We start from the raw sequence: 21,065 nt of genomic DNA, 5'->3' as shown, positions 1-21,065 counted from the left end.
TGTTCTATTTTAAAATTTCGCTTCATCTTGTATTCATGTGGCTATATGGAATATTGGAGGACTACAGTCCCCACTCCCTCACTACCACCAGTGGTAGTACCATCCAATTTCCTCACATCCAATTTCCTCACATCTTAAGACCACTCATTGGACAACTCAAATCTATCCTTCATTGACCTGAAATGGTACATCTGGGTTTATTTTTGGATTCTATTTTCTCTCTAACGACCTGTCTGCTTACACCCACACCAATATCAGATGGTTTTAAGTACTGTGGCTTTCTTCTTGTTTTGATAACTCCAGTTGATTGCTGAGCTCTCTTCCTAATAGACTGCTGTGTCGTCACTGTCACTGACTCCTGTGTGTTATACAGGGATTTGTGTCTTTGTCAGATATCACATCAGAATTGTACTAATAGTTGCTTTGGTGGCGCAGTGGCCTGGTTTGCTGAGGGCATAAGTCAGAGAAGGGACTAGATATAAAATCTGCGCCGAATGATAAGGTGAGCACATGCAGGTCCTTGGTCCTGTGGCCCTAAGCGACGCGGTTCGTAATAACCCTAAAGGACAACCGCTCCAGGGGTGCGTGGCTAGTGAGATAACAAGCCAAGGAGGAAGCACAGCAGCCCTTGCTCTGCCTTTTCCTCATGCACAGCCTGCAGCCTGTACACTTGCACAGCCAGTCTCACCGGGCTCCAGGCTGCTCTGGGCTTTATGGCATAAGCCGCAGGGTTATCACTAAAACTCCATGAACTGGCTGTGTGGACCCTTCCATTCCCAGGTTAATTTGCCTTTTATTCCCGGGTTAATTGTGCTGAAGTACTTGCTTAATATGGCTTGTAAATAGTCTGCGTAAAAGAAAAAGCACATCAAATTGCAGTTTGTCATGACCCAAATCTCCTGGACAAAGAATTCTAGGGCTGAGATCGAAGCATATCATATTTCCCACAAACTAAATTGTTCTTGCTCTGTGCCTCAAAGTAGAGAGCCTGAGGGTAATATTTTAATTCAGCCACGTCCGAACAGCTCTGTAAAATCATAATTTTTTTTTGTTGGTCAATCATTAATATATGCTATTAAAAAAATAATGTTAACTCCAACCCTTAAAATACGTTATAAGTTATAATAAAGTCTAATAAAGCAATGTAGAGTCAAAGGTAAAAAGTCATGTTGTGACATTTATATCCTCTCTTCCAAGTACTATATTGTTTATCTTATCAGGTGAGTAGAATCAGGAAACCTGTCTCTACCATGTTTCTCAACATTTATAAGCCAGGCACATTTTTGATAAATATCTCAGAATCACCTTCCTAGTGATTTAACAAAAATGACCTGCAAGATTATTTTGTTGAACCTTATTTTCTGCACTTCACATTATAAAATTTTGGGTGCTTTTTTTCTCCCCTTGCCTAAATATAAACTTTTATATTGTTCATCTTTTAGAAAAAACATTTTTATTGAGATATAATTCATATATCATAAAATTCACTCATTCAAAGTATACAATTCAATGGTTTTAATGTACCCGTATTCACAGAGTTGTGCAACCATTATATCAAAATTTAGGACATTTTCATCACCCCTACATGCAACCCCCATCCATTAGCAGTCACTCTTCTCTACCTGCACTCCTCCAGACATAGGTAACCACTAATCTATCTTTCGTCTCTATGGATTTGCTGATTCTGGACATTTCATATACATGGAATCATATGTGGTCTTCTGTGACTGCCTTCTTTCATGTAACAATGTTTTTAGGACTCATGCATGTTATAGCTTGTGTCAATACTTTTTATGACTGCATAATATTTCTACATTTTATTTATCCACTTGTCAGTGGATGGATATTTGGTCAAAAGTTGTTTCCACTTTTTGACTGTTATGAATAATGCTTTTACAAACACAAATGTACAAGCTCTTGTGTGGACATATGTTCTCATTTCTCTTGGGTACATACCTAGGAGTGGAATTGCTGAATCATATGGTAACTTTACATGTAACCTTTGGAGGAACTTTCAGACTTTTCCAAAGAGACTGACCCACTTTATTTTCCTACCTGTAATGTATAAGCGTTCCAATTTCCTCACATCCTTGCAAGCATTTGTCATTGTCTATCTTTTTCATTATATCCTTCCAAGTGGGTGTGAAGTAGTATCTCATTGTGGTTTTGATTTTTCAATTTCCCTAATGATGTTGAGCATCCTTGCATGTGCTTCTTGGCCATTTGTATATCTCCTTTGGGGAAATGTCTATTCAAATTAATTTCTTATTAAACTTGAATTGTGTTTTTATTGTTGAATTGTAAGGGCTTTTTGAACCATCCAGATGCAATTTTCTCACCAGATATATGATTTGCAAATATTTTCTCCCATTCTATAGGCTGTCTTTCTGATTTCTTCATGGTATCATTTGCAATACGAGGTTTTTAATTTTGATGAAGTCCTATTTATCTATCTTTTTCTTGATTACTTCAGCTTTTGGTGTCATATCTGAGAAATGATTGCCTAATTTTATATTTTAGGTCATGAAAGGTCAGAGGGCAAAGATGATGTCTGTCTTGTTTACTATCCCTAAACTTAGCAGTGCCTGGCACACAGTAGGTTCTCAAAAAATATTTGTTGAATGAATACAGTGCAGCAGGATCCATGTGTCCTGGGGCTCATCTCTGGATGTAGAACCTCATCCTGACAACCCCTCACTCATTGCTCAGTGTCCAAGGTTAGAGACTTTCCTCGTGAGTGCCTCCCTCTACATTTATTCCATTGAGCTTCATGAAAAGATGATATTTCAATAACAACCACTCTCATTCCATGAGGCAAGCAATACATTAAAACGTTAAAGGCTGTGGACCCCTGACCCAGAGGGTATAAAACTGTGGGCCTGAGCCAGAGCTGACCCCCACCAACAACATATTAGGTCAAACTGTGTGAAATTGCCTCATTTTACCTACAAAAATGGCAGTTGCGTATGGTTCAACATTAAAAAAAAAATTGAATTAGGCTCGACCTAAGAAAACGAAAATGAATTTAATTAAAAATTTATGTTTGGAACCTACAGAACTCCCTTAGTCTCCCTCCTCTTGTCCCCCATGATTTCCTCTTTTTCTCCAGCCAAGAGAGCATGTCCTGGTCCCAAGCTTTTCGCACCCGTGGTGGAAAGACACAGGATCTTGCCGTCGGTCTAGCTCCCTCCTCCCCCGGTAGAGTGAGACAGCCATTAATGGGCACACGACATGCTGGTGCTGCTCATCACCCTCCTTTCTCTGTTGTTCACTGTCACCTCACCTTCCAATTCGAGTCCCTGTTCTCTCCTTACCAGGTGACCAGGGACTGAGGTTTTCATGAGAGTAGCTGAGACCTGCCAGTGGCCATGAGAGCTGCGGGAGTGGTGGCCTCTGTCCCGGTCTGTCTCATAGCAGAAAGGCGCTGACCAATTGTATTTTCCATATAAGGCCTGATGCTTTGCAGGCTGGAGTAGAGTCTTGCTCATGGGGACTCCCAAATTCCTCTTTTGTCCTAAGAGCCTGGCAGATGTTTAATTTCTGAGGCAGAACTTCTTTGGCCTGCCAGACTCTTAAAAGTTCCCTGACTATTTCTTCCAGGAGAATGTATCAGACAGCTGGAAGAGAGCCTGTGGGGGACCCTGAGCCCCTGGTGTCAGGCAGGGATCAAGGATAAGGGCTGTTTCACACACAGCAAACCAATGTCATTAAGTGGAGTCCTACATAAATTATGATGCTTTCATTCTGCGTGTACTAAACAACTAAGGAGGAATTTCTCTTGGTCAGTTTCTTTTAAGTGCTTGTAATATTTTGTCGTTACTGTAGATCTCAAGTACTTGAATGATTTGAAGTGTTTCCTTTCCTTTTTAGTTCACTAAGTTCACTTTCTTATTTTCTAAGTCAAACTTGATAAGCATTTGGATAGTATGATACATTATTCATAAAGAGCTGGTTGAAGTAAGAAAATTTAAGCTAGCCACTTTCCTCAGAAATTCTACTTATAGTACAAAACGTATGGTCTCAGTGTTGATGAGGTATATTCATGAATAAGACGTGACTATCAAGGAGGGTATTTTGTAGCAGTTTTCATATTCATTTTTGCTCTTCTGATTCTCCTTTCATAATAGCTGTGCTTTTCTTGTGTACCATACAAGGTCCAAGATTTCAGCAGGACAGTGAAGTTTTACAGTTGAAGAGTCTGTATGATAATAAACTTCAAAGGCTGATGTCTTAAAATTGGAGATCATTTAAAGTTTTGAATGGAAAAATGCCAACGATTATTCTTCTAAATGCTCTTGAGGCCTTATCTGCTTGACAAGTGTGAAAATCAGAATTGGCAAAGTGCGGTGTAGTGGGTTACACCGAGTCCTGGAACGTTTATGGGCATTTCATGACTTTTAAGTCCCAGGGCCTCAAGTGGATGGAGCACAGGGTTAAAAATAAGACTGGGCTCATCATCCAACGCGCCCCCTCCCAGATTTGTAGGGTGCTTTTGTGCACATCAGTTGTCTTGCTTCTCTTGCTATGAAATAGGAAATTTAACACACCAGTCCTCCTTCAAGGGTATCATATTCCCTCGCATGCTTATAAGGTCTGTGTGGTCAGTCTGAGGTGCTTCACACGCTTGCGAAAGATACTGTGGGGAGTTATCGTTATTATCTGTGAGTTCTAGCTTGGATTATTCTTTGAATTTCAAAGCTTCCAGAGAAACACCTTCTGACTTATTTGCCAGGCATGACTCTGACCTTGCCCAGAGAAGATCTGTCGTGTATCCCTGAAAATAAGACCTAGCTGGATAATCAGCTCTAATGCATCTTTTGGAGCAAAAAGTAATATGAGACCCAGTCTTATTTTACTATAAGACCAGGTATAATATAATATAATAATACAATATAATAATATAATATAATATAATATAATACTGTGTCTTATATTAATTTTTGCTCCAAAAGACGCATTAGATCTGATTGTCTGGCTAGGTCTTATTTTCCGGGAAACAGGGTAGCACCACAGAACAGCGTTCACCTGCTTGCTTTCCCCCACTGCTAAGCTCTAAACAAGCCATCTCTTGTAATGTCCACCCCCAAACAAACACAAAAACATCTACAGAAATGCAGGGATCTTCACTGTCCAGCATGTGACTTAGGTAGGAGGAATGATGGCAGAGTCAGAGGAAAAGGGAAAAGGTATTGACTCCATGTAGAGAACAGGCAGCTGGCCGTGAACTTTTGAAGGATCACCTACAGTGAGCAAAGAGGTAAAATCTTTAGTTTGAAAATGGAGGGCAACGTCCCATCACCTGCTTAGCTGTCTCTTTACTTGACCTGGTACATCATAGAAATTCAGTCTCTTTCCAGATATTTTCAACCAGATGACATAGAGCATAAGGGGCTTATTCTGCTCATGGAAGTCCTCAGATGGTTCCATGACACTGTTGGGGAAAATGTGGCCTTTGCATGTCTCTGTGTAAATGATATTTCTTCTGTGTCACACCCTGGCTGCTGCAGATCTAGTTAGAACTAGATGTTACCAGTACAATCCTTACTTTTATACATGAGGAAACTGAGGCCCAGGGAGGGTACGTGACTCAGTCAAAGGCATAAAGCAAGATCGTGGGACGATCCTCAGCAATCTAGAAAGTTTGACTGATGATGTTTTGGAGAAAACCTTTTCTTAGCAATAGTATTCCTATCGTGGACAATTTTGATGAATTGCTTTTTTTTTTTTTTTTTTTTTTTTGTCAGTTGAAATAGTTTGAAGATCTTGCAATCGAGTGGGGTTTGGGGGCTGAGACCACCAAGGGATGGTCATGAAGCACAATAGATGATCACAAAGTGAAGGTGGGACTTTGTTTTGGCTGAATGGGGCATTGAAGATGAGCACAGAGGTAGATTATTCACAGTGATGGAGAGAGTAGGTGTTTCGAACACCAACTTGGTCAGGATGAGCAAAAGGAACTTAGGAAGAGGACACAACTGCCCCAAAGTAATTATGTTAAGTTTCTGCTGTGTGATGAGAAATGTAAGTTCTTTCCCCATTAAGTTTTCTGTAAAAATGTTTTTCCTTAATGAGTGTAATGTTGGATCTGTTTATGGGGGAGGGAACCATGCAAAGGGTTGGGTATGGCTTTAAGGTGGGGACAGGATGAGAACAGAGCAAGCTCTGTCTAACCCTCTGGGCTACAGGAAGAATGCAGCCACACAGGCATTTCTTGTTTTACTATTGAGCTTCATGCAGGCCCCAGAAGAGAAATGATGGCCAGGAGTTTTTCAGTAGCATCTGGGAGGGATTCATAGAGGTGAAGACCCAACTCACTAGCTTTCAGAGGGGAATAGCATTTCTAGGCCATTATAGGCTGAAGTAGAGGATGGCTTCTCCGAGGCTATCTTAGGGACATCTCACAGTATCACAATAAAATGTAGAAATTCAGTGGTTTTGTGGCTAAATAAATGCTTCTGCAAGTTTAGATCAGGCAATGCTCTGACAATGAAGTAACGTCCAACCTGCTCACACCTTGTGTTATTCTTCAGTAACAAATGATGAAACTCCCACGACAAAACTAAGAGAATCAGGTATGTCTCAGAGGAGCATCAACTGACACAGCACAGAATAGGGGTTGGCACTGAATAGGAGGTGGCACTGACCCATCACGAAGGCAGAGTGGGAGGGACCACTCAAGTGCCTCCAGTGTTGTGCTGCCCTGGGCCCCCAGTGCTTGACACAGTGCTGGACTCTTGGCTGGTGCTTGAGAAATATTTATAGAATGGATAAATGAATCAATGAATGAATGAATGAATGCATGCATGAATGAATGAAATGTTGTCTTCCTTGGTTTCCTGGACTAATGTAAATTATATTCAATATTCTACTCGCATGAATCCCAAAGTCCCAGCCAAATTTGAATATCTATGCTCCTTAAATCTTGAACCTCACCAATTTAGAGAAGAATAAGATCAAGACCAGTGAGTAGAGTGCCTAGTGGTCTTTCTCCTTGCCTGGCCTGGACCCAGCCCTTTGTTACTTTAAGGTCCAAATGGTATCTTCGTTCACCATCTCGCCTCACTTTGTAAGCCCACATTCCTCTTACCCTTTCCCAACCTGCTGGATTAGTCTAAGTCATCTGAGATAAGCTTGGAGGTCAGTACTACTAGCTCTCCCCAGGCTCTAGCACCTTTGTAAAAGTGCCAAATCACTCTGACATCCACAGCTGGTGTCTGCTCCTCTCCCCTCCTAAGCTGGGAGCTGGCCATGTGGCCCTGTGTGTTTACTGTGAGGCCTGACAACTGAAACAGGGAAAGGAGACCAATCCGTCTCCAATCCAAGTTATGGAATGAGGAAATCCACCATCTCTTTGTAAATGTTGAGGAAACAGAACAAAACACAAAACACTGAATAATCCGGAGCTCTTCCTGTTGGCAAAACCTTTACACAAGATTATTTTCCCCAATTTAGCGTTAAATCTGTAGCTTGATCAGGCCTGGTAAGAATTAGGTAAGACCCCAAGAAATAGAGAGCCTACCTCTGCCACAGTGCTAATGACCAGTCAGGGATGTACACAGCGTTTCCTCAGGTTTGATCTCAAATTCTCAGTGTGATGTTCCACATAGTTGGATGTGTGACATAGGCCATGTCTCCAAAGAAGTGGAAACACAGAAATGAGACCAGTATTTCTGGTTTATAGCATTGTCGAGACCACCGAACAAGTGGTGAGGACCTAGCGTTATGATAGAAATGACCTTCAAGCCACGCTCACTTCCTTATGACAGTGTCCAAAAGTAATTAGGTTGAAGCAAAGCCACAGAAATCAGCCATAACCAAAAATTTACTAATACCCTTTTAGGCATTCATTTAGTTTTACTATGATGCTTGAACGGGCCATTTATTAGACAATCTTTAGGATAATCCTGGGATAGTCATCCTTTTGAGGGGAAAAACAAGTTTGGCCCCCTTTTTTTTTTTTTTTGCCCTGAGAAGAGATGTGCTTAAGAGCTCTTGCTTTGGTTAGTATGAAGCAGAGACAGAGATGGTCAGTTCTCTTTATTTTTTCCTCCACACTAACACTCTACATACAATTTGAAACACCAGATGAAGACGTTTGAGCTGCAGCCCCTTTGTCAATTGTTTGTGGTGCTGAGGAATAAACAGAAGGACATTCAAAAACTGAGGTGAGTGGATTAATTATTAAACAGCCTTGCACAATCAATACAATATTGCTGGTGTGTTTCCTTGTGGATATTTCTGGAGTTTGCTTCAATATTTAATTCAACCCCAAACTGTAGGTCATTAGAAAAATGTATATTCCAAGTTGCCACTAGATATAGCTTGCATTATGTGGTCACACCACAGAAGGGCTGAAATTCTGGATGCAGATTTTGGGTCTGGTATCTATTGTCTTAAAGACCTCCCTTTAAAGGAAAGGTTAAGAAACAATTTCACGTGTTTTTTTTGTTTTTTTGTTTTTTGGGTTTTTTTTGGCCTGCCTTTTAAAAGATATGTAGGTGGAGTTAATTCATTTGCAAATTCTTCTTAAACTAATGAATGGCCAAAGAGTGTGATGTGATGTGGTCTTCATTGAGGATTGTAAGAAATGAAGTCATTAATAGCAAAGTGCCATCATGTGTGTCTTGTTATTAGTATATACACAATGAGACCAAAAGGGGGAGAAAAAATTTTGTATTTTGGTGTTATTGATGATGTGGCAGGAGAATTCTACCCAGGGGCATGTGAGTAGACTCAGCTGCTTTAGAGTGAAGGCATTTTTCACTTGGCCTAAAAAAACAAACAAAAATACCCACGTTTAACTTTCACCTTTTTCAAAGTTATTGAATGATTTTATTGAATGATTGAATGAATTTTGCTCCTCCCCAAGTCTTTCCTCGGCAGGGAGGACTGCAGGAGGGATGGATGAGGAGTTTGGGGATGTCTGTTGTGAACATTACTTGCAAATAAAAACTTAGAATTTCACATGTTGACATGGTCATTGTTTAACATACTTGCTCAGAAGTGCAACCTCTAAATGTCTTTGTTTGCTTCAAAACATGCATGTCAAAGCAGCTTCCTGAAACGTTCCTTTGATTCTGAGGTGTGACAGGAAAGCCCCAGGAAAGCCCTCCTCCCACACATTTTCTCACTATTGTGTCACTGATTCTACACTTTCACTACCAGAGATTTTTCCTTCTGGTCTGAGCTCTTATTCTGCTTTTAGAAAGGGCAGCCTTTACCAGTCATGAATGCCTCCTGTATTAGCTGCCTGTGGCTACCAGAACAAAGTACCACAGACTGGGTAGCTTAAGCAACCGAAAGCTATCGTCTCACAGTTCTGGAGGCCAGAAGTCCAAAATCTGTTGCTAGTTCTGAAACAGGATACTTCTGAAACATTAAGAAGGCATGAAGGTAGTTTTGATAAAATCCAATCAAATTTTAAGAGTAAATTATTTGTTTGTAGCAGTGATGGAAACCTGTGCAAAAGACCTGACTTAGGGAATGACTGACCAAACACTTAGAGTCTCATGATTTTGGTTCACACAATTGTTCCTTTTCTAGTTGTTCTGAGGGCCTAGAGGTTGTACAGTTGGAAGAAACTTCCTTCTACTCTTCTAGGTTCTTTCAGCTGGTCTAATAATCAAATAGACATGAGACAGATTAATAACAGAAAATGACCAAATTTAATTACACACATACATATGGGAACCCCACATACATGAGAGGTTCAAAGACAGAAAGCTTAAATGATGTATATGACATTCTGAGCTAAGAGTCACTCGGGGGCTTCAGAGGGGAGGAAGATTATTCACAGGATGATAAGAACAGATGTTTGGTAATTAGAAGTTGGCCCTGCCCTGTAAATAAGCCATAAATAGTTATTTCTGGTGATAACTCTTATTATGACCCCTAATTTAAATTCATTAAGGGAGAGGTAAGAGGTTCTTGTGAGCCTGCATGGTTTTAATTGCCTTCAGCTCAAAATAATTCACATGCCGAAGAGGACATCTTGGAGAGGACTGTTTTAAACCTCTTTAAAGTCAAAAATAATGAGAAAACAGAATTATCATTGTAAAATAAACTACAAACAAAAATATTTCTTTTAAGAAATGTAGAAATGTTATGGGAATCTTCTTTTCTACTTGAAAGTAAAATTAGCATTGAATTTATTCTTTCCAATTGGCAAACACAGTATGTCTATAAGAGCACAGTATGACAGGGTGAAGAGTGTCAGTATGCTACTAAACTGCAGTGAAATAAACTTTCAGTGGAATAATTGAGGTCACACTTGTTTTAATAATATACCCTCAAAAAACTGGAGGGATAACTTGAGTTTTAGCTTGTACTAATAGGTAAATCCTCTAATAAACCATGTTTCTGTTGATCTACCATTTACCATTTTTTGATCTTACTTGCATTTCCTCATGAAGAGGAAGGAGAAAAATGTTCAAATATTAAAAAATAAAACATGCTCTTATATCCAAATCTAGAAATGAAATTGAAAAGATTGTTCCTAGTTTACAGGAAATACATGATAGAGAGCAAAGAATAACAGAAGGGAACAATCAGACAAATCTAGAATGTGGAATATTCTGCAAGAAAACTGGTCTGGTCTCTCCACAAAGCTAATGTTGTGTAAATAAAGGAGGGAGAAAGTTTTGGGAGACTATTCTGGATGGAAAGAAACATAAAAACAAAATATAATGCATAAATATTGACTGGGTTCTATAATAAAAGGCATTTGTACTTGATATTAGATGATACTAAGGTATTGTGTGTGAGAAGAGTATTGTGGTGGGAGAACAAACTTACTTTTCAGAGACACATGCTGAGGTTGTTCAGGGTGAATTGCCACGATGTCTGTATGAAATGGATCAGAAAAAAAGAAAGATAATGCAAATAATTGTCTACGCAGTAGGTTTTTTTTAAAAAAAACTTATTTTAAGTTTGAAACTGTTTATGATGAAAAAATAATATGATAAAAAATGATATTAGCAGATGACTTGATTATCTGCTTCTGTTTTCTTGGTCCAGAGGTTTTCAATAAACACCCATGCCTTTGTAGTTGTTCTGTCTACAGGTTTGGGAGTGATCAGATACATGGTGGTCTAGGTCTGAGGGCAAGCAGTGATGCCAGCACTATTCAGTGACAGTACTCGGGTACATTGGGACAATATCCTGTGTAATTTTTCTCCTTAATCTTGCATCCTGTTTGTGAAATGACATCCATCCGACTGTCCTTCTGGGAAAAAGTTGGTTTGCAGACCATTACTTTGAAACAGGGATGTGAGTCCTGCAGCATCTCGATTATCTGATAATGATAGCTAACACTTAGTATTTGGTGCTTCCCAGGTGCCTGGCCCTAAGTGCTTTATGTACATTAACTTCCCAACAACCTTATACTGGTGGGTCCATTCAGTCACAGCTTACAGATGAGGAGCAAAGAGTGATTGATTCACCCAGGATCACACAGCTAAAATGTGGCAGGACTGTGCTGAAGAGGAAGTATGCTGAGGTCTGCAGTTTAGTAAATAACAAGATGGACTGATGAACAGAGGACTGGCTAGATGGATAGATGCGGATAAAATGTTGTTTGTACAGAATCTAGGTGATGGGTGATACGAGTGTTTACTGAACAATGCATTCAGCTTTTCTGTGTTTACATTTTTTCATGACAGAATGTTGGTGGAAAATATTTAAAAGCGGCAGAACTGAGATTCAAAGCAAGATACAAGCTTTATTCTGGAGTCTAGGTTCTTGGCCACACGTGCCACTGACTTTCAAGCAGAAAGAGTTAGACCCTAGAAGCTTAAGGGATTTGATCGAGTTCTATGACAAATTCAAAAACAAGTCATAGGACTAGATGAAACGGAAGAAGTTATATGGTCAACCCCTGTCCTGGGAGATGAGGCTCAGGGAGGGGGTAATCTGCTCGAAGCCTAGAGAATGATTAGGACCTTGCCTCCAACTTCCCATTTCTTGATCTGTCCCCCATTCCAAGTTGCCATGTCTCCTCTTCAGAGCAGCTGAGCACCCTGCGGTGTGATCCTGTTTATTATCTATTAGGCTGGTGCAAAACAAATTGCAGTTTAAAAGGTTAAAAATAAGCACAAAAACCACAGTTACTTTTTTTTTTTTGATCTATTCTTTTTTTCTTTTCTTTTTTTTATTTTTATTTATTTATTTATTTATTTTATTTTTTTATTTATTGGGGTGACAATTGTTAGTAAAATTACATAGATTTCAGGTGTGCAATTCTGTATCACATCATCCATAAATCACACTGTGTGTTCACCACCCAGAGTCAGTTCCCCTTCCATCACCGTATATTTGATCCCCCTCACCCTCATCCCCCACCCCCCAACCCCTTTACCTTCTGGTAACCACCAAATTACGTTCCCCAGATTAATTTTCAAACCCGTGGCCATCCTGTGGTCACCGACTGCCCTCCAATCCCCTCACCCTCCCCCCCACCCCCCACCCCTCCCGCCCATCTAGCACAGTTACTTTTGCACCTACCTAATACATGTTTTGGCCACAGAAAAGGACTTGTTATCAACGGTTGGCAAAATTTAACTATTGTGTTGTCTTTCCTTTTGATGCCTCATAGACTGCCACACTTTCCAGTGCCCACATTAGAATGCTGCCCTTCACCTTCAGTTGTGCCATATGCTCCCATTGGAGTACACAGTTTATTGAGCTGTACAGGAAATTTTTATCCTTGAGTTTAAACTTCTTCTGGTTTCACTTCTATTTTTAATACCTTGGATTCATAGAGCACTTTCCTTCTATGAGGTCGGCACTTCACAGACATTATCCAATGAATCTTCCCAGACTGATTGGTGACCATTATTGTTAATCAGAGGCCACAGATGAAAAACAACAACCTTGAAGAACTCAGGTGACTTGTACATGACCTCTGGGTAGATGAAAAGGAAAGAGAGCTGCTCATCACACCTGAAATAGAATCTTTATCTTCTGATTCCTCTTTTAGGGGTTTGGGAAAGGATCCCTGCATTTGGTACAAGGAAGTGATGTCGAAGCATAGAATTGTAGCATTTCTATGCAAGAAGGGACCGTAGAGTTCAGCTGCTTCAATCTCCTCATTTTACTGATGGGGAAGATAAGAAAAGTTGGGAGCCTTGCCCAAGATCACAAAGCTTATTACTGGTAAATTCTCCAGCAAGGTCCTAGGTTTCATGGCTCTTGGAATTCCACTTCTCAATGATTAATATTTTATTTCCTACTAAGTAGTATTAAGCCACACACATAAGTCCTTGCTCTGGGATCAGAGAAGCCTTTCTCAGCCCAGGGCAACTCTGCCTTTCAAGGAAATTAACTGGAAAGATTTACTTCAAGCCTAGAGACCTGGAAAAGTCTATAAATTTGCATCCCTTTTTCCAGTATGTTAACACAGCATACAATCTGGGGGAAGAAATGATCCAGCCTGAATGGTCAGATCCCATGAATGTCATCCATATGCAGAGCACAATTAGAGGCCAACTCAAACTTGTGCTTCACTCAGCAGGAGGTGACTGGCTGGTCTGGACCAGTGGCTCAGAGCAGGTCTGGTACAGGCTTCCAACTGCCATGAGGGTACTTTATAATTCAGTCTAAGCTTCCGTGAGCACAGCACATGTGTTCTCCACTGTACTATGCCTAGGGCTCAGTGAACACTCTGCAGGACTAAGGATCACAGTTCTGTTTTGTTTCTAGGCTCTCTCAGTCCCTTTTGGGATTTCAGAGGGCCACCCAGAGAAGCCAGTTGGTGTGCTTTTCTAGGAGTTCTATTAATGCTGCATATGGGCCTACCTGGACAACAGCAAAGTTCAGAGGTGCCTGGACTATAAATTTGGAGACTGTCTTTGGCCTCTGCAGTATAAGATGTTGCTACTGCAGGTGTTTATGTAAAAGAAATTCTGCCGTATGGCATTGGTTCTCAATTCCTTTAAACCAAAGTTCCCTATAATATTTTCTCATTTCATCTTCTAGATATCACCTCAATAAGGAAGATTTTTTTTGGTCAAACTTTATTCCATCATTTATTATGCATCCATCTATCCATTTATCCATCCATCTATTAATTAAATTAGTTTATCACCTATTGCTGTCTGTCTGACCATACTCAGGTGTACAAACTAGATGAACCACAGTCCTTGGTTCATAACACACTTTCATCATTGGCCAATAGATTGTGGGTGAGTTGTAAGCTATTTTTTTTAATTTTTAATTTTTTATATTAGTTTCAGGTGTACAAAACAACATAATGATTAGACATTTATACCCCTCACAAAGTGCTAACGCCCCTCTAAGTCTACTGCCCGTTGACATTGTATATAGCGGTTTCAATATCATTGACTATAGTCCCTATGCTGTACTTTACTTCACATTGACTGTATATATATATATGTGTGTGTGTGTGTGTGTGTGTGTCAATTATAATTATATATTTAATTATAGTTGACATTCAGTATTATTCTACATCAGCTTCAGGTGTACAGTGCAGTGGTCAGGCAGCTACACAATCTATGAAGTGATCTCCCCAATAAGTCCAGTACCCATCTGGCACCCTATATAATCTATACAACATTGTTGATTATATTCCCCACACTGTATTTCACATCCCGGTGACTATTTTGTGACTACCAATTTGTACTTTCTAATCCCTTCACCTTCTCTCCCGCCCCCTCAACTCCCCTCCCATCTACAACCATCAGTTTTTTTCTTTGTATCTCTGTGTCTATTTGTTTTGCTTGTTCATTTATTATGTTCTTTAGATTCCACATATAAGTGAGGTCATATGGTATTTGTCTTTCTCAGTCTGACTTACTTCACTTAGCATAATATTCCTGGGTCCATCCATGTTGTTGCAAATAGTAAGATTTCATTCTTTTTATGGCAGAGTAATACTCCATGTATGAATGTACCACAATTTCTTTATCCCATCATCTATTGATGGGCATTTCAGTTGTTTCCATATTTTGGCTACTGTGAATTGTGCTGCAGTGAACACCGGCGTCCATATATTTTTTTCAAATTAGTGTTTTGAAATTCTTTGGATAAATATCCAGGAGTGGAATTGCTGAGTCATAAGGTAGTTCTAGTTTTAATTTTTTGAGAAACCTCCATGGTGTTTTCCACTGTGGCTGTACCAATTTGCAATCCCACCAACAGTGCATGTTTTCCTTTTCTCCACATCCTCGCCTACACTTGTTTGTTGTAGTTAGTTATTTTTGATAATGTAATAAACATCTATAAAAACACCACCTCAAATGAAAGCTAGGACTTTGACAATAACCTGTTTTTAACTATATCATTCCATCTCACCCCATGCCCCCATTCCATTCCCCTTCCTTTTTTCAGCCCAGGTAACCATCATCCTAAATCTTGTGTTCATTGTTCCCTTGTATTCATTTTTATATGGTTTTGTGTCCATATGTATTCTTTAAAACTATGTGTGTTGGTATAGTTGTTTTTAACTTCATAGAAATGGTAGTGTACCTTCTGTGGTATTTCCAGACTTACTTTTTCACTTATTATTAATAAATTGCTGTTTCACCATGGTGCTATGTCTTGCTGTAGTTCATTCGTTTTGACTGCTATATAATAGCCCAATGTATGAATGTAATGTCAAGAACTGTGACGTGACTGAGATATTACTGTATCTGTAAGCTAATAGTGAGCCTGCCAGTTTCACAGAAGCTTATAGGAGGCAGGCAAATCCTGGGTCAGGGACAAAGGGCTTTATTACTCATGGCACAGCAGGCAGCACGGGCGTCAAAATAATTGTGTTGGTTCCCCTTGTCCTCAAGTCCCTTGGGGTGATACAGATGTGCCCAGGTGGGGCCAGCACACACAGTAGATGCATTACAGAATGATCTCTGAGCTGAAGGAACTTGAATCTTTTATAATAGGCAGTAAGCATGCCTACTCTCTGCTCCAGAGAGAGACACCATCTCTATCTTTCAAGGCTGTTAGCTGTACAGACCTTCTGGAAAAGACAGTTGGAGACAAAGAGCAGTTAGTGCCTTGCTTGCAAAACATGCAGAAATGTGAGAGACCTGTGGGGAATTGTCTCTCGATATACAGCACAGATTATGTGAGCTTTCAAATTTTAAGATACTCTTGCTAATGGAATAGAAACATCTCTGAGAAAATAAACATGTTTCCTCGAAAATAAGCCCTACCCCGAAAATAAGCCCCAGTTAAGATCATCAGCCAGAAGGATGCATTTAGTACCTTATGACGATGTTCCAGAAGAAGATGACATGACTATATTTGAATAACTGTAGATTGTTGTACATGAGAAAATAAGACATCCCCTGAAAATACACCCTCGTGCGTCTTTTGGAGTAAAAATTAATGTAAGACCCTGTCTTATTTTCGGGGAAACATGGTATCTGTTTTTTACCACCTTGAGAAGTAAATGAACTAAGTTTTACAATAGGGGTCGGGGATTGAGAGGACTTAGGGTTCCCAAGTTACCGGATATGAAGAGTAAAGGTTACTGAAAGGAGATGGGGTTGGGGGTGAGCTTTGCTATGCTTAATTTTTGCTTATTGGGCAATTGTATCCTGAACTGACCATAGCCATGTGTCTGATGGGATGGATACCACTCACCTACACGGCCATAGCATCGAGTAGCAATTAATTGATCTGATGGCATTTTTATGCTGTGCTGATTCAGCAACAAAGTAAGGACAGATGAAAGGGAACACAGCTCTAGAAAAAGAGATTGCTTGGGACTGCCAGAGTTGTGCTGACATTGAGCTAAGAAGACTCTGCACTTTAGGACTCTCTCTTCCTTCTAAAGATTTTCCCTCTCCTTAATAGTACACTTACTCTCTGGGGTGACTAAAGAGGTAGATACACCAGGAACACCTCATAGGAAGAGTCTGAAGGTTTATATCCCCGGCAGAGTCACTCTCAACCTCGACTATGCCTGGAATTACCTGGGGAGTGTTAACAAATCCCCATGCCAGGCGATGGTTAGACCAAATGCAGCAGAATCTCTGGGGTGGGGTCCAAGCATCGGTATTCCTTACATTCCATTGTACAGTCAAATTTGAGAACCATTACCCTAGGACCTTGCTCAGGGCTGAGTACAAAATAGGGGTTCATTGACTCGGTGCTTAATTGAATTGGACAGATGCTTCTACCCCAGACTGCAAGACAAAGATCCAAAACAGTGCTTTCAACCTGGCTTCACAGCAGAGTTACCAGTGTAGAAAACACCACTATGAGGGCCACACCCTAAATGATGGACTCAGAAGACCTGGAGGTAGAGTCTTGGCCGAAGTTTGTTTTGCAAGCTCCCCAGGTGAGAACTGTGGCCCCAGGGCAGAGAAATTAAAACTCGGACACTCACTGTCTTCTTAGAGTGTCAGCCTCAGGAGCATCACAGGAATACAGTGAAGGTCAAGGTCATGGATGACCGATTATCTGGTCCACCTCTCTCTTCAGTGTCTCCTTCAAGACTTTTACAGAGCCACGGAGTTAGCTCAAGGAGTTGCCTCTCTTCGCTGTAATTGAACGAAATATTTTAAGAGCACCTATAGAACTCTACCCAGTTTCTACAGCGAGATATTTTCTACTGTTTAGCTGGCAGCAGAAGCTTCCTCCAGCAGAGGTGGACAATGAATTCGGAAGTGTGAGCTGCATTTAGGAAACTAGGATTTAGCCAAATATCCAGAGATTCATCCTGAGGGCCGTGAGGCTTCTCAGTCTGGAGTTTCTCTGATTCCAAGGCAGGAAGGGGAAAGGCTGGGGTCTCTTCCCTCCACTCCAGCCTCTTCCCTGGGCTCTGACTCCCCGGCCTCCTTCCCTCCCCCAGCCGTGGGCTTTTCCTGCAGCATCTCATTCGGGTCTTTGTTGCTAGGTGACAGAGCCTGGCTGCTCGCACGCTGTAGAAGCAGACATTTACTTGTTTTGGCAGTTCTCTTTCTGGCCCTTTCCCATATTTTTACCATCTTCTTATAAGGTGATGCTTCTTATTGGGAATAAATAGTGTTGATTGAGAGAAGAACCCTTAAGCTGAGTTTAGTAAAAGAATTGTGTCACAATTCTGGCCTGTTGTAAATCTGCTTGGAGCCCTGAGCCTCACCCGAGAAGACTAATGGGAGCTGTGGTCTCAAAAAGGATCGGGCCATGTGGGGATGGATCATCACTGGAATGCAGTGAAGGTCAGGGGAGCGGATGACCGAATCGTCGGGTCCACCTTGCTCTTCAGTGTCTCCTCTAAGACTTTGTGTCCCCTCCAAAGGTCTCACCTGTGCCCTTGTCATCGACAACCCCAAATCATTTGCCTTTGGCCTCCTGGTGCCATATGGAAGCAAACTGGGAACCATAAGCAGAACCAGATAGAGCTCAGGAAATGGGTAGATGACAGCAGATAACAATTATTGTTGCTGGTCCTGGGCCACTGCTCATTCCAATGCATGGAACCTGACAGACACCTGTGAGGCACAGACAGTGGGGAGCGGTGGGGTGGTCGAGGCTGCTGGGGGTTCACACCCCAGCTCTACCATTAACTCACTGGATGGTTCTGTGTTCCTTGTTTTCTCATCTGTGACAGGAGAAGTAGTCATAGCTCCTACTCTGCAGGGTTGTCGTAAGAACTAATGTGTTGGAGCATGTCTGGCACATGGTGAGCACCCAACAAGCATTAGCTATTCTTACCTCCATTCTCCAGGGGAGGAAACAGGGCGCTGATGAAGCCACTTGCTCAGCCCCGCAGCCAGGGAGTGGTACAACCCATCTACTTGTCAGGAGTCGGGAAGCCTGGATGCTAGAGAGATAGAGAGAACTGTGGTGTCTGTGGCCACCAACCAAGCCAGTCTTCAGCTTACTGATATGTTCCCCTCATGTTACCCAGGTTTACTGTTTATTGCAGCTGAAAGTGTTCTGACTGATACAGCTGCTTTTTCTTTGCACTCCATCACAATCTTAAAATAAAAAGGGAAACCCAGTTCTTCTAATTCTGTATTGGCAACTTAGTTAATTTGCATCACTAATTGACAAACTTTGAGCACTGGCTTGACAGAGACACAGAATAGAAACCAATGCCTGCTGCTGAATGAGACCGAAAAAGAACCAGTTTGAAAGGACGGTAATTTAAATGCTGAATTAAGGAAAACACAAGATCTTGTCTTTGAAAGAGATGTTGATTTTTTTTCTATCAGAGAAAAGTAAGAGCAGAGTGTAATTTGGAATCTACCATAAGTGAGTAATCAGTATCAGCTAGACCAATTCTGATTTAAACATATGATTTCTTAAACATTTTTTTTAATTTATAAAATGTCACTCATGTTCTGTTATCGTGCTCCATAATGCTTCCAGGGCTTTTCATTTTTTCCTTTGAAGATTTCCAAATTCTGAAATAACTGGATTTAGTCTAGAGTTCCAATAGCCCAAGTAATGGAAATATCACCTGAAAACTGGTCTTGGATGTTTTCATATAGCACATCCCCCATGGTTCTGTCTGACCAGTTCAGATAAGCCCAGGAGCGGGTGTCTGAATTCCATGTATCTTTGTCAGTGATCACAGGACACAAGAACACAGGAGAGTGGTGAGGAGCAGTTCAATCCCTCTTTTTTCTCTGTGACCCTTGGCTATCAGGGTGACATTTAGTCGAGTGCTGCCTCCTCCGGGCCTGGGGTGGGAGTTTGGTGTCCCTGAAGACCTTCTTTCTTCCTCCCTACCTGTCCTCTCAGGGCAGAAAAAGAAGGCAAAGCAGAGGCTGTCCAGGGCCTGAAACGTGCCCCTTCTGCCTGCAAGCACTTGCCCAGCTGCTTACAGAGCAGGAAGATGTTGCAGAAATTCAGGAAAGAGCAGAGACCCGGTGAGGGCTGTTGATGCTCATTGATTCTGCCTCGATGGAGAGAGCAGGCAGGCCCCTCAGACATGTGCATCCCACCCCAAAACCTCTGTGGCTTTGTGACTGCAGCTCCCCCCTCCCACCAGACAGTAGCACCAAACCATAGATGCCTCATCATTGTCATTAAAGCCACAGCCTCAGAGAAAGGCCGGGGATGGTCCAGATTAAAGGAGACTAAGGGGACAAGAAAACCAGAAGCAGTGTATCCCCCTAGAATAGACCCTATACTGAAGGAAAAAATAGGATGAAGGACATTATTGGGTCAGTGATAAAATTGGAATATAGGCAGTAGATTAGATAAAAATATTGTGACAATGTTAAATTTACTGAATTTGATAGCTGCACTGTGGTTATGTTAGAGAATATCATCTATCTATCTATCTATCTATCTATCTATCATCTATCTATCTATCTATCTATCCATCTATCATCTATCTCCCTATGATTATCTATGGGAGAAAGAGAGAACACAAGCCAAAGCAAATGGGGCAAAATGTTAACAATAGGTGAATCTGGGCAAATGATGTCTGGATAGTCTTTGTACTATTCTTGCAAATCCTCTGTAAGGTTGCAAGGTTTCCAAATGAAAAGTTTAAGATCTCTGGACTGAATTGTAACATCTTGGTGAGAAACCTGTCTGTTCTCTGGTCTGTGACCATTCCTTGCAAGCACTTGTGCCCCTTCTGCCTTTTGTTGCTGTTGTTGTCTTTCATGACCTCAGCAGTTTTGAGGAGCGCTGGTCATATACTGTGAAGAATGTCCTGGAGAGGGCATGAAGCGCTGCACGCCTGTCCCAATACCTTGTCCTATGCGTCTCTTCCATGTGACTCTTCCCTCCATATGTTCCATCTGGCTGTTCCTGAGTTACATCCTTTTATTATAAGCCAGTCATCTGATGAGTAAACTGTTTCCCTGAGTTCTGTGAGCTGCTCTAGCAAATTAATCAAACCCAAGGAGGGGTCATGGGAACTTCTGATTGAATACCTATTAGTCAGATCACAAGTGACAACCTGGACTTAGAATTGGCACCTAAAGTGGGGGCAGTCTCGTGGGACTGAGCCCTTAACCTGTGGAGTTTGACTCTGTCTCCAGGTAGATGGTGTCAGAATTGACTTAAATGGTAGGACACCTGGCTGGTTCCCAGAGAATCTGAGAATTCCTTGCTATGGGGAAGCCGCCCTCACAACACACACACATTTGGTGACC

The sequence above is a fragment of the Rhinolophus ferrumequinum genome, chromosome 4, assembly GCF_004115265.2.
Source record: "Rhinolophus ferrumequinum isolate MPI-CBG mRhiFer1 chromosome 4, mRhiFer1_v1.p, whole genome shotgun sequence".
Lineage (NCBI taxonomy): Eukaryota > Metazoa > Chordata > Mammalia > Chiroptera > Rhinolophidae > Rhinolophus > Rhinolophus ferrumequinum.
Note: the sequence above shows the minus strand (reverse complement) of the source record.